Genomic DNA, 13,577 nt, shown 5'->3' with positions numbered 1-13,577 from the left:
TGCAACGAAAACATGCGGTCTCTCCTTCACTGCAGCCGAGGTGAGTAAGACATTTAAACGTGTTAACCCTCGCAAGGCTGCAGGCCCAGACGGCATCCCCAGCCGCGCCCTCAGAGCATGCGCAGACCAGCTGGCCGGTGTGTTTACGGACATATTCAATCAATCCCTATACCAGTCTGCTGTTCCCACATGCTTCAAGAGGGCCACCATTGTTCCTGTTCCCAAGAAAGCTAAGGTAACTGAGCTAAACGACTACCGCCCGTAGCACTCACTTCCGTCATCATGAAGTGCTTTGAGAGACTAGTCAAGGACCATATCACCTCCACCCTACCTGACACCCTAGACCCACTCCAATTTGCTTACCGCCCAAATAGGTCCACAGACGATGCAATCTCAACCACACTGCACACTGCCCTAACCCACCTGGACAAGAGGAATACCTATGTGAGAATGCTGTTCATCGACTACAGCTCGGCATTCAACACCATAGTACCCTCCAAGCTCGTCATCAACTTCGAGACCCTGGGTCTCGACCCCGCCCTGTGCAACTGGGTACTGGACTTCCTGACGGGCCGCCCCAGGTGGTGAGGGTAGGCAACAACATCTCCTCCCCGCTGATCCTCAACACGGGGCCCCACAAGGGTGCGTTCTGAGCCCTCTCCTGTACTCCCTGTTCACCCACGACTGCGTGGCCATGCACGCCTCCAACTCAATCATCAAGTTTGCGGACGACACAACAGTGGTAGGCTTGATTACCAACAACGACGAGACGGCCTACAGGGAGGAGGTGAGGGCCCTCGGAGTGTGGTGTCAGGAAAATAACCTCACACTCAACGTCAACAAAACTAAGGAGATGATTGTGGACTTCAGGAAACAGCAGAGGGAACACCCCCCTATCCACATCGATGGAACAGTAGTGGAGAGGGTAGCAAGTTTTAAGTTCCTCGGCATACACATCACAGACAAACTTAATTGGTCCACTCACACTGACAGCGTCGTGAAGAAGGCGCAGCAGCGCCTCTTCAACCTCAGGAGGCTGAAGAAATTCGGCTTGTCACCAAAAGCACTCACAAACTTCTACAGATGCACAATCGAGAGCATCCTGGCGGGCTGTATCACCGCCTGGTACGGCAACTGCTCCGCCCTCAACCATAAGGCTCTCCAGAGGGTAGTGAGGTCTGCACAACGCATCACCGGGGGCAAACTACCTGCCCTCCAGGACACCTACACCACCCGATGTTACAGGAAGGCCATAAAGATCATCAAGGACATCAACCACCCGAACCACTGCCTGTTCACCCCGCTATCATCCAGAAGGCGAGGTCAGTACAGGTGCATCAAAGCTGGGACCGAGAGACTGAAAAACAGCTTCTATCTCAAGGCCATCAGACTGTTAAACAGCCACCACTAACATTGAGTGGCTGCTGCCAACACACTGACACTGACTCAACTCCAGCCACTTTAATAATGGGAATTGATGGGAAATTATGTAAATATATCACTAGCCACTTTAAACAATGCTACCTTATAATGCTACCTTACATATAATGTTACTTACCCTACATTATTCATCTCATATGCATACGTATATCCTGTACTCTACATCATCGACTGCATCCTTATGTAATACATGTATCACTAGCCACTTTAACTATGCCACTTTGTTTACTTTGTCTACATACTCATCTCATATGTATATACTGTACTCGATACCATCTACTGTATGCTGCTCTGTACCATCACTCATTCATATATCCTTATGTACATATTCTTTATCCCCTTACACTGTGTATAAGACAGTAGTTTTGGAATTGTTAGTTAGATTACTTGTTGGTTATCACTGCATTGTCGGAACTAGAAGCACAAGCATTTCGCTACACTCGCATTAACATCTGCTAACCATGTGTATGTGACAAATAAAATTGGATTTGATTTGATTTGATTTAGATGATAGCGGGGTGAACAGGCCGTGGCTTGGGTGGTTGTTGTCCTTGATTATCTTTTTGGCCTTCCTGTGACATTGAGTGCTGTAGGTGTCCTGGAGGGCAGGTAGTTGCCCCCAGTGATGCGTTGGGCAGACGGCACCACCCTCTGGAGTGCCCTGTGAATGCGGGTGGTGCAGTTGCCGTACCAGGGGGTGATACAGTCCAACAGGATGCTCTCAATTGTGCATTGGTAAAAGTTTGTAAGGGTTTTAGGTGCCAAGACAAATTTCTTCAGCCTCCTGAAATTGAAGCCTTCTTCACCACACTGTGTGGGTGGAGCATTTCAGTTTGTCAGTGATGTGTACGCCGAGGAACTTGAAGCTTTCCACCTTCTCCACTGCGGTGCCGTTGATGTGGATAGGGGGGTGCTCCCTCTGCTGTTTCCTGAAGTCCACGATCAGCTCCTTTGTTTTGTTGACGTTGAGTGAGGTTATTTTCCTGGCACCGCACTCCCAGGGCCCTCACCTCCTCCCTGTAGGTTGTCTCGTCATTGTTGGTAATCAGTCCCACTACTGTTGCGTCGTCTGCAAACTTGATGATTGAGTTGGAGGCGTGCTTTGCCACACATGGGTGAACAGGGAGTACAGGAGGGGGCTGTGCACGCACCCTTGTGGGGCCCAGTGTTGAGGATCAGCGAAGTGGAGATGTTGTTTCCTACCTTCACCACCTATGGGCGGCCCATCAGGAAGCACAGGACCTAATTGCACAGGGCGGGGTTGAGACCCAGGGCCTCAAGCTTAATGATGAGCTTGGAGGGTACTATGGTGTTGAATGCTGAGCTGTAGTCAATGAACATCATTCTTACATAGGTATTCCTCTTGTCCAGATGGGTTAGGTCAGTGGGCAGTGTGATGGCGATTGCATAATCTGTGGATCTAGTGGGACGGTAAGAAAATTGAAGTGGGTCTAGGGTGTCAGGTAGGGTGGAGGTGATATGATCCTTGATTAGTCCCTCAAAGCACTTCATAATGACAGAAGTGAGTGCTACGGGGTGATAGTCATTTAGTTCAGTTACCTTTGCTTTCTTGGGTACAGGAACAATGGTGGCCATCATGAAGCATATAGGGACAGCAGACTGGGTTTAGGGAGAGATTGAATACAGTATGTCCATAAACACTCCAGCCAGCTGGTCTGCGCATGCTCTGAGGACGCAGCTAGGGATGCCGTCTGGGCCGGCAGCCTTGCGAGGGTTAACACGCTTAAATGTCTTTACTCACGTACGCCACATAGAAGGAGAGCCCACAGTCCTTGGTAGTGGGCCGCGTCGTGGGACTGTGTTATCCTCAAAACGGGCGACATTTCGCTTGTTATATACTGACATTTCGCTTGTTTGATTGCCTTGCGGAGGGAATAACTACACTGTTTGCATTCGGCCACATTCCCAGTCACCTTGCCATGGTTAAATGCGGTGGATCACGCTTTCAGTTGTGTGAAAATGCTGGTTTCTGGTTAGGGTAGATTTTAAAAGGCACATGTGGGAACAAGATCTCCTATACACTTCTTAATAGACAAATAAACTCAGTCACCGTATCAGTGTATGTTATTCTCGGAGGCTACCCGTAACATTAACATTTCCCAGTACGGGTGATCAAAACAGTCTTGAAGTGTGGATTACAATTGATCAGACCAGCGTTGAATAGTCCTTAGGATGGGTACTTCCTGTTTGAGTTTCTGCCTATAGGAAGGGAATATAATCGGAAGCGGTGGGTGTTGTACGCGCCTCCTGAGTCGGACTAGAAGTCCACTCTGAATATCTCTTCTTCTCCGGTGGGGTTTTCGATCAGCCTCTTGAATCAGTTCAATTGCTCTGGGGGGTACGAATAAAGGAACCGATTCAGGAAAGTCGTATTCCTGGTCGTAATGCTGGTGAGTTATGACGGCTCTGATATCCAAAAGCTCTTCCTGGCTGTATGTAATAACACAAAAAATGTTATGGGCTAATAATGTAAGAAATAACATTTTAAAAAGTTGCCTAGGGACGAGATGCACGGCTGCCCTATCTATCGGCGCCAGTCCTATTGGAAATGAATAGAGTAAAACAGACCGTGCTAACCTGTGTTTCAGGGTCCAGAGAGAGCAGCTTTAGTCTCCCTTCATTCCTGTTGAGTTTATTGAGCTGGTCTGTTTCCCTAGCATACTGCAGAGAGACGGAAGAAGACAAAAAGTAGTAAGAACAGACACATACAGCTTCAGGTCACAGCTGAGCTCGACAGAAAACTCCACCATCCCCCTCTCTTGTCCTAAATCCCCCTCTCACTTACTCTCCTCCTCTCACACCATCCAGCCCCAGACAGACAGTAGAGATAACCAGGTCCTCTATGAAGGGGAGAGCTGTGACATCTCAGAGGAGCCTGTTAAAAAAAGCCTCATCACACAGAGATTACAGCTCTCTTTGTTCTCCATGTGCTGCTCTGGGTTTATAGATACATTAAAGCAGTGAGGTCTCTATGGGATAAAGGTACTGTACCGTTGTTATGTCCAGGGTTACAGGATGTACTATACATTAGGGACCTGCTACAGATAAAAGGGAGCTTGTAAACTGTGGTTCCCTGATAGTGTAACGGTATCAATATAGCCTATATATGTCAGGTGGAGGTATTGTGTTTCTCTAACTGACTAGAGAATGAATTATCTTGTACACGTGCCTTATCAATGATCATTACTGCTTATATTACTGCTTACACATACAGTATTTGAATAGAACTATTTAAGAGGGCTTTTCTTTTTTGTCCAAGAGAAACAGGATACAGATGTAGGACCTTCATTTGATCTGTTGCGGGACATTTAAAACGTGGAGTGTATTTGAGGTTTAAAAAGGCTTCTGAAGTTTGTCACTTCCACTGACATTTCAGACTTGATTTTCCCTCATGAAAAAAACGTATCAACCCCTACAAAAATGTCCATGAATTATAATCCACATTTCCTGTTGCTGCAGGATAGTTGTTTGCTTTCCAGCTGTAGCAAACTAACTCAAATGAAAGATCCTACATCTGGGTGCTCTGAGTCTGAATAACCCTAGAAAACCTTTTCCACCATGTACCGGGCTAGGTTCACAACCTTGTGTGTAGTAGATGAGGGGTAATACATATTCACTACTACTACAATACAGCACAGCACTAATGAAACCAGAGGTGAAGAGAGCAAGTCAGAACAAAACACACTACCAACACACACCAGACTGAATCTATTAGCACTGGAGGCCATGTCTTAGTGGAGTGGCAAACATTGATTATTTATCAGGGCTCGCATTCATCAAGCTTCTCAGAGTAGGAGTGCCGATCTTGGATCAGGTCTCCCTTCTAATACGGCAAAACCTGATCCTAGATCATCCCTTTTTGTGAATACGGGCCCTGGTGCTTAGTACAAAAATACGGCAAAAAGGATACATTCATACGGATCTTTTTTAAATATATAAGCAGCTTTAAGCATAGCTGACAGTAGCTTTGCAGCACATCTCTACTCTGATAACACTGACCTTTATGAGTTCAGGGTGTAGGCTCCTCCCCAGACTCTCCAATAGGCTCTCTCCCTTCCCCTGGCTGCTGCTGTCCTCATCTGATTGGGCGAGAGATGTGTCAGTCGAAAGGAGTACTTAACATATAGCCTACTGTACGATTCGGATAATGATATCTGATATTAGTGGAAGTTATGTGATATCTGATACTCCGAGAGTTATGTACTTGGCTATCTGCACAAAAACCTTGGATGAGTGTACTTTAATGTTCCACTCTTCCAAGTTGAGCAATGTCCTAATGAGCGGAGGGAGGGGAGGCATTTCCTTTTAAAATGCAGCTTTTCGTACTAACTCTGGTGTCTTTCTAACTCCCTTCACCGTGTTGCAGGGGAAACTGGAGAATAGCCAGGCTGACTCCCACCGCTTTCTGCTGTACAAGCCTTCCAAATCACTCTGCATTTCAGGGGCATATGAGAACATAATGTTTTCAAAAGGACAATTTCCTAATTGGAAAATAAATTCCCCCAACTGTGAAAGTCCTCCAACGCACTTCCACACACACACACAGCTGCATAATGTTGGCATTCCTCCACTATTGTAACAGCCGTAATACGCCGAGTTCAATAGTTCACAATAACTTCCTTCTATGTCAACAAACAATTCCAAAGAATTGTGAAAGGGGAACTGAATTTGAGTCAGGTCAAATTACTGGAGAAAACAAGTGAAACAGTGCTGCGTTCTGGTACCAACTGTGTATCATCCTGTAATTGACTGTAAAGGTTTTTCCGTGTGTTTACAGGTCAGTAGCAGGGATTTGAATCTCCTAGAGATTTACCGCGTTGAAAGACAGGTGAAACTGCCCTATGAGAATAATGACAGGAGTGGAGTAGCTAAATAACATGTCTGTTTGTAACGCAAGTGTGTAGGAGAGTACAGCGTACACTGCGTGTATATCAGAGTGTGTATGTGTATTATAAGTATATGTGTGTGTCCAGCCCAGTCCCCTCCCTCCTCACCCAGGGCACAGTCTAGGCTGTCTCCTCCATTCTTCCGGTCTCCTCCCTCGGTGCTGCTCTGCAGGGCCTGTTTCAGGGTGATCACACACTCCTCCATCTCCGCCTCGCTGTCCGCAGCCAGGAAGTGGCTGAAGCGCTCCTGCACCTTTAGCTCAAAGCCGTTACGACGTATTTTAGGGCACTGGGGTGAAAATATTGAAGTTTGGTTGTAGGCATCTTAAACAAAGTCATCTAAAAACACTCATTATAGATCCAAAATAGTTTTAACCAATGGAAAGCTTCCTGGCAGCCTCTCCAGTCTACTGTACCACACAGTGCCAACACTCAGAAGTTTCTCTCATTTATTAGGAGAAAAAATGCAAGCACCCATTTTTTAACTGACCGGAGACTGGAATGCAGTTAAAAAAAAATCCAATCAGTTCCTGAAGGATGGCAAAGGTGGAGGAGAGGGATCCTGACCTAACTTTCACGAGTGTTGCGAGAGCTGAAAACTGACTTGTTCATTTGGTCACAGTGGTAGTTTTCCGATCCCAAAGGAGTTCCCTTTTACTGGGATGTTGAAACACAAAACCAGCAGAATTCCTTATACATACTGTAGCTTTCCTGAGCCAGCATTTTCCCAGTGTTGTTCCAGCACTGTGTTCCAGCATTAAAAATAGCTAAATAGCTAGACGTGTCGGTCTACACAAAGCCCAAAGCACATGGTGTGCCTCTGTAAGCAAATGGTCAATTTACAGATGTAGGATCTTAATTTGATCACTCATTTGTTGCTGAGAATGTTCCTGCAAAGCAGGAAATGCAAACTTGTACTGTATGAGTTTTACATTTCAGACTTGATTTACACTCATGAATAAAATGGATCAACCCCTACAAAAATGTCCATTAATTATAATCCACATAATAAATCACATTTCCTGTCGCTGCAGGATTATTTTCCTGCTGTAGCAAACTGGCTCAAATTAAAATCCTACAGCTGTATAAAGCCCTGAGTCAGGGAGTACTCCTACAACAACATTTTCAAACTATCTATTCCGATAACATTAGGAGCAAGCAACAACACAAAAACACAGAACAGCAGATACACTTTTGGTAATGTCCAGATGGGATAATGACCTGAATGAGTTCATACAGGAGTCCAAGTAGATGAACCCTTTGGTGTCCTTGCACTTCTTCTCATCCTTGTAGGAGTTGAGGATGTAAGAGCCGTCCGGCAGCTGGGACAAGTAGAAATACCTCCTCTAAAACACCTGAGGGCCAGAGGTAGAGAGGTTTAATTCAATCCAATAGCAACGCCGTCTTTAGCCTCTCTCATACTGTAGGATACATCTGCTGTATAGGCTAGTGTCTGGTGCTGAACGATGCGTGTGTACAGAGGTAGAGAGGTTTAATTCAATCCAATAGCAACGCCGTCTTTAGCCTCTCTCATACTGTAGGATACATCTGCTGTATAGGCTAGTGTCTGGTGCTGAACGATGCGTGTGTACAGAGGTAGAGAGGTTTAATTCAATCCAATAGCAACGCCGTCTTTAGCCTCTCTCATACTGTAGGATACATCTGCTGTATAGGCTAGTGTCTGGTGCTGAACGATGCGTGTGTACAGAGGTAGAGGAGGCTGGTTATTAAATCTATTGTTGTGGCATTGCGTTGAGATATATTTTTGTATTAGCTCAATCAGGTACTCTATGTTAGTGCTGAACAAGAGCCTGCACAGTACCGCAGTTGGTCGCCAGTTGTGTACAATCCACAGTGATGAGGAAGTGTTGTGTATAATAGTAGTTGGGCTGATCTATCCTAGTAAATCTGTTGTGATGAGGAAGTGTTGTGTATATTAGTAGTTGGGATGAGGAAGTGTTGTGTATATTAGTAGTTGGGCTGATCTGTCCTAGTAAATCTGTTGTGATGAGGAAGTGTTTTGTATATTGTAGTTGGGCTGATCTGTCCTAGTAAATCTGTTGTGATGAGGAAGTGTTTTGTATATTGTAGTTGGGCTGATCTATCCTAGTAAATCTGTTGTGATGAGGAAGTGTTGTGTATATTAGTAGTTGGGCTGATCTGTCCTAGTAAATCTGTTGTGATGAGGAAGTGTTGTGTATATTAGTAGTTGGGCTGATCTGTCCTAGTAAATCTGTTGTGATGAGGAAGTGTTGTGTATATTAGTAGTTGGGCTGATCTGTCCTAGTAAATCTGTTGTGATGAGGAAGTGTTTTGTATATTGTAGTTGGGCTGATCTATCCTAGTAAATCTGTTGTGTTGAGGAAGTGTTGTGTATATTAGTAGTTGGGCTGATCTATCCTAGTAAATCTGTTGTGATGAGGAAGTGTTGTGTATATTACTAGTTGGGCTGATCTATCCTAGTAAATCTGTTGTGTTGAGGAAGTGTTGTGTATATTAGTAGTTGGGCTGATCTATCCTAGTAAATCTGTTGTGATGAGGAAGTGTTGTGTATATTAGTAGTTGGGCTGATCTATCCTAGTAAATCTGTTGTGTTGAGGAAGTGTTGTGTATATTAGTAGTTGGGCTGATCTATCCTAGTAAATCTGTTGTGTTGAGGAAGTGTTGTGTATATTAGTAGTTGGGCTGATCTATCCTAGTAAATCTGTTGTGTTGAGGAAGTGTTGTGTATATTAGTAGTTGGGCTGATCTATCCTAGTAAATCTGTTGTGTTGAGGAAGTGTTGTGTATATTAGTAGATGGGCTGATCTATCCTAGTAAATCTGTTGTGTTGAGGAAGTGTTGTGTATATTAGTAGTTGGGCTGATCTATCCTAGTAAATCTGTTGTGTTGAGGAAGTGTTGTGTATATTAGTAGTTGGGCTGATCTATCCTAGTAAATCTGTTGTGTTGAGGAAGTGTTGTGTATATTAGTAGTTGGGCTGATCTATCCTAGTAAATCTGTTGTGTTGAGGAAGTGTTGTGTATATAGCATAGACATGACATCCATCAAAACACCTCAAAACAAGACATGGTATCAATAACAAGTTACAACAAGCTGAAACGAGCCACCTACGATTCCCCACATGGCAGCTTCTTGTCATTGTTGCAATCTATCGGACCGTTCAGAATCATAGCGCACGCTTTCCGGCCACTTCATTTTCCTGATGTTGTCAGCCAACCCGTCTATAGGCAGTAGACAAGGCTGATTGGTGAGCTGTTCTGACTCACCCTCATGGAGACGGACAGGCTGCTGTTGATGTTGGCTTTCTGCAGCCAGCCCTGCTTCATGATACCCCCCTCTCTGAGAGCACAGAGAGGACGAGTCCTGGCACACACACAGGAAGGGTTGATATTGATGATGAGCGTGGATATATCTATAGGCTAACACACACATGCAAACACACAGACGCACAACGCACACAGAAATAATAACCACACATTCACAAACAAATGTACCTGTGTCAGTCAGTCAAATAGACACAATGTTCACCCAATTCATACAGAAAGACATGCCTTCCCATGAACAGGTGGGAGTCATTTAACCCATTAAACCCCAACCATTTAACCCCCACTATCACAGTTCAACCACTCATCTCATCTGCAGAGAGAATACCCATGGGACCGTTCATCACAACACTAATATCCATCACGAGGAGGAGGACATGGCAACTCAGTGGACATATAGTCACAGCAAAGATGTATTCCATCCCACAGGACAGGACATTCCGACTGGGCAAATAAATAACCTAATTCATACAGAGAAATCCCATAGCTATCACATACAGACACAGCTAACAGGTGTGTGTGTGTGTGCACGCATGCGTGTCCTAGCTCTAATCACATTGAAGTGGTACTCTGTCCTCCACGCTCGTCCAAGTACCTCGCTCTAGCTCCGTCCTGTAATCCAATTGGCTGGGTTCTCTCCTCCCTCATCACTCCCACCCTCCCTCCCTCCCTCCCTCACTCTGAGTGTTCTTCTGAGACCCCCATCCACCCCCCCCCCCCTCACCAATCTCCCAGATTGCATTATCATTGATTAATTCTTATGGTCATTGCTCTCTCTCTTTATCTCCCTCTCTCCTCCCCCTTCTCTCTCTATCCCCCTCTATCTCTCAGTCCACCTCCTTCAAACCCTCCATCTCTCGGTCTCTCTACACCACCCTCCATCTCTCTACACCACCCTCTCTCTCTCTAGTGGTTATAAAAGCCTGCACGCTGAGACAAAAGGAATAGACTACATATACTGTAGATCTACCAGTGATACACCATGGCTGCTCCCTCCCTCTGAGACGAGTCAACAGCCTGTGGTGCAGCTGTGAAGGACACGAAGTCATGTAACATTAGCCTCTTTTAGTGCTGTCTGGACTGATAGCCTCTGCTATTCTCACTTTCTCCCTCTCTCTCGAGTACTGGGGCTGTATCCAAACGGCAGCCAATTTCCCTGCATGCTGCACTACCCCATAGAGCTCTGGTCAAAAGTAACGCACTATATAGGGAATAGGGTGTCGTCACAGACATAGCCCTGGAATGATTCAGTGCTAGCCTTCGGCTCCGTGCCCTCTGCTCCCTCCATCAGAGGACCATGGCTGGCAGCCATTTATTTTCCTTCAATTACAAACCTTTTTAATGCTAAGATTATCCACATCCGGCCGGGCCGTTGAGAGCTGGGCCGGGGGATTGGGGTTTTGGGAGGGGGGGGGGGGTATTTATAGAGGAGAAGAGCTCTGGTTTCTAAGTCCAGTGAGGTCTGGATCTCTCTCGGTCTGTTTGTGCAGTCTGGGCACAGCTGCATGTCCTTTCTCACCACAAACCCACATCGTAGTGGCACAGTGGGGGGTTAGGGTTGTCTGGATGTAAGCTACGGTGTCTGTATTGAATTGCTGTTATTTGATGTACTGCATTCTCGTTGTAGGCATATTTTCATAAATACTTTGGGTGGGGGTGGGGGTGGGGTTATAGCCAATACAGTATCAAGTGGATGAGTTGACTATCAAAGTCCTTCTCTTTATCGACCAATCCTTAACTCCATTATGTCAAAAGGGTATTTCAAACAGGACCACCACCAAGCCAACAAGGCCAGAAGGCGTGAGTGAACTGACCACACAGAAGACCTTAGGTCAATACTAGACCACTCAACATTATCTGATAATCAATGTTTCTCTCTCTCTCACACACACACACACACAGAGAGATCAAGTCCCACTCACCTCATCTTTAGCGTCTTCATCGATTTCAAACACGTGAGCTGGAAGCTTGTCTGTCTTCAGGCCTTTACTGTCAAAACAGATGTGTGAGAAAGGGTGATTGTGTTGTCAGAAACCCAGGAATACACACTCAATACATAAACTCTTTCCTACTGTATCTCGCTTCTGGTCATTTCCATATCCTCAAACGGACCAACAGCCAGTCCATATCCTCAAACGGACCAACAGCCAGTCCATATCCTCAAACGGACCAACAGCCAGTCCATATCCTCAAACGGACCAACAGCCAGTCCATATCCTCAAACGGACCAACAGCCAGTCCATATCCTCAAACGGACCAACAGCCAGTCCATATCCTCAAACGGACCAACAGCCAGTCCATATCCTCAAACGGACCAACAGCCAGTCCATATCCTCAAACGGACCAACAGCCAGTCCATATCCTCAAACGGACCAACAGCCAGTCCATATCCTCAAACGGACCAACAGCCAGTCCATATCCTCAAACGGACCAACAGCCAGTCCATATCCTCAAACGGACCAACAGCCAGTCCATATCCTCAAACGGACCAACAGCCAGTCCATATCCTCAACGGACCAACAGCCAGTCCATATCCTCAACGGACCAACAGCCAGTCCATATCCTCAACGAACCAACAGCCAGTCCATATCCTCAAACGGACCAACAGCCAGTCCATATCCTCAACGAACCAACAGCCAGTCCATATCCTCAACGGACCAACAGCCAGTCCATATCCTCAACGAACCAACAGCCAGTCCATATCCTCAACGGACCAACAGCCAGTCTATGTCCTCAATGGATCAACAGCAATGTTTGTATTTTCAACATTTTACTGCAGCATACTGTAAATTATGGTGCATTGTGGGAAAATGTTGTGGGCGGGGAAAGAATTGCTGTTTTTCAAATGGTACTGTAAATCCACCTCACAGAATACAGTACCGTATCATATCTTAGGTGCACCAAAATCTTTTTGACCGTAGTGGGTGCATGGTATTGTGGTTTCTGGCTGGTTAACATATTTTGAGGTAGGGCCTTGTGCGAGGCTATATTTTTGTTGTACCCATGAGGGAGAATGCTGTACCAACTGAACTCCTAGGTGGTTATATTGGCCCATCAATTTAAAATTAGGGACATCAAACGTTCAGCCTGCTGCACAGACCATATGGACGCTCAAGTCTAGAACACCTGGTTAAAATGTGCTTAGGAAAAGCATTTATCTAAATAGTTAAACAAGTGAGACATTTATTTTTAGTTGAGTTTGCTGTATTTACTATCATCCTAAATTAAGACATTGAATTATATTGCCATTTCTAATTCATGTATATTACACTACTTTCCATGACCACGTCGAATTGGGGGCGAAATCACACATCCTTTTGACCTCAGATTGGTGATGTTAGTATAAAAGCTGATCATCAACACGATGACAAGATCAATTGCTTAAAACAAACCAATATCTTTGGTTTTGTACTGTTGTCATACGCGCTGGGGTCGCAGGACGTAGAACGCAGCTATGCTTTTTCTTTCTCAAATGGCACTGATAAATCGGGGTTGGTCTCGCTATAAAAGGGGCACTCCAAACTGGGACACATCAACGTAAACAGCAGGGCCAGGAGGGGTGAAATGGCTGGCGGCCTTCCAGCATCACAGAACTCCTGTACTTCATCCACTGTCGGTCTACCTCCATCACCACCAGCATCTTCAAAGGGACCCGGGATTTTGTTAGTGGACAAAGGGTCCACAGATTCAGGGTTCTCAATGGCTTCAAGGTTGGGGGGCAGCTCCTCACTGTCACGGTCAGATTCCTGACTTTCATACTCAGAGTCATTGTCAGAATTTTTATGAAATCTCCAGAATTTCCACATTTGTAAGTTGTCTCCTTTTGAAAGACATTGCTAATGCTTCAGCTTAGCTCACTAGCTACATACATAAACAACAACACTGAATGGCTCAGAGTGGGAGT

General features: G+C 45.5%; 1 pseudogene; it reads right to left on the bottom strand.

Annotated features, from left to right (window-relative positions):
- The window catches only part of LOC115139074 (dedicator of cytokinesis protein 11-like), a 101,411-nt pseudogene that overhangs the window by 84,741 nt on the left and 3,093 nt on the right, over window positions 1–13,577 (bottom strand).

This window comes from Oncorhynchus nerka, linkage group LG12 (genome assembly GCF_034236695.1).
Source record: "Oncorhynchus nerka isolate Pitt River linkage group LG12, Oner_Uvic_2.0, whole genome shotgun sequence".
Lineage (NCBI taxonomy): Eukaryota > Metazoa > Chordata > Actinopteri > Salmoniformes > Salmonidae > Oncorhynchus > Oncorhynchus nerka.
The sequence above is the reverse complement of the archived record's forward strand: the minus strand, read 5'-3'. Positions and strand labels throughout refer to the sequence as shown.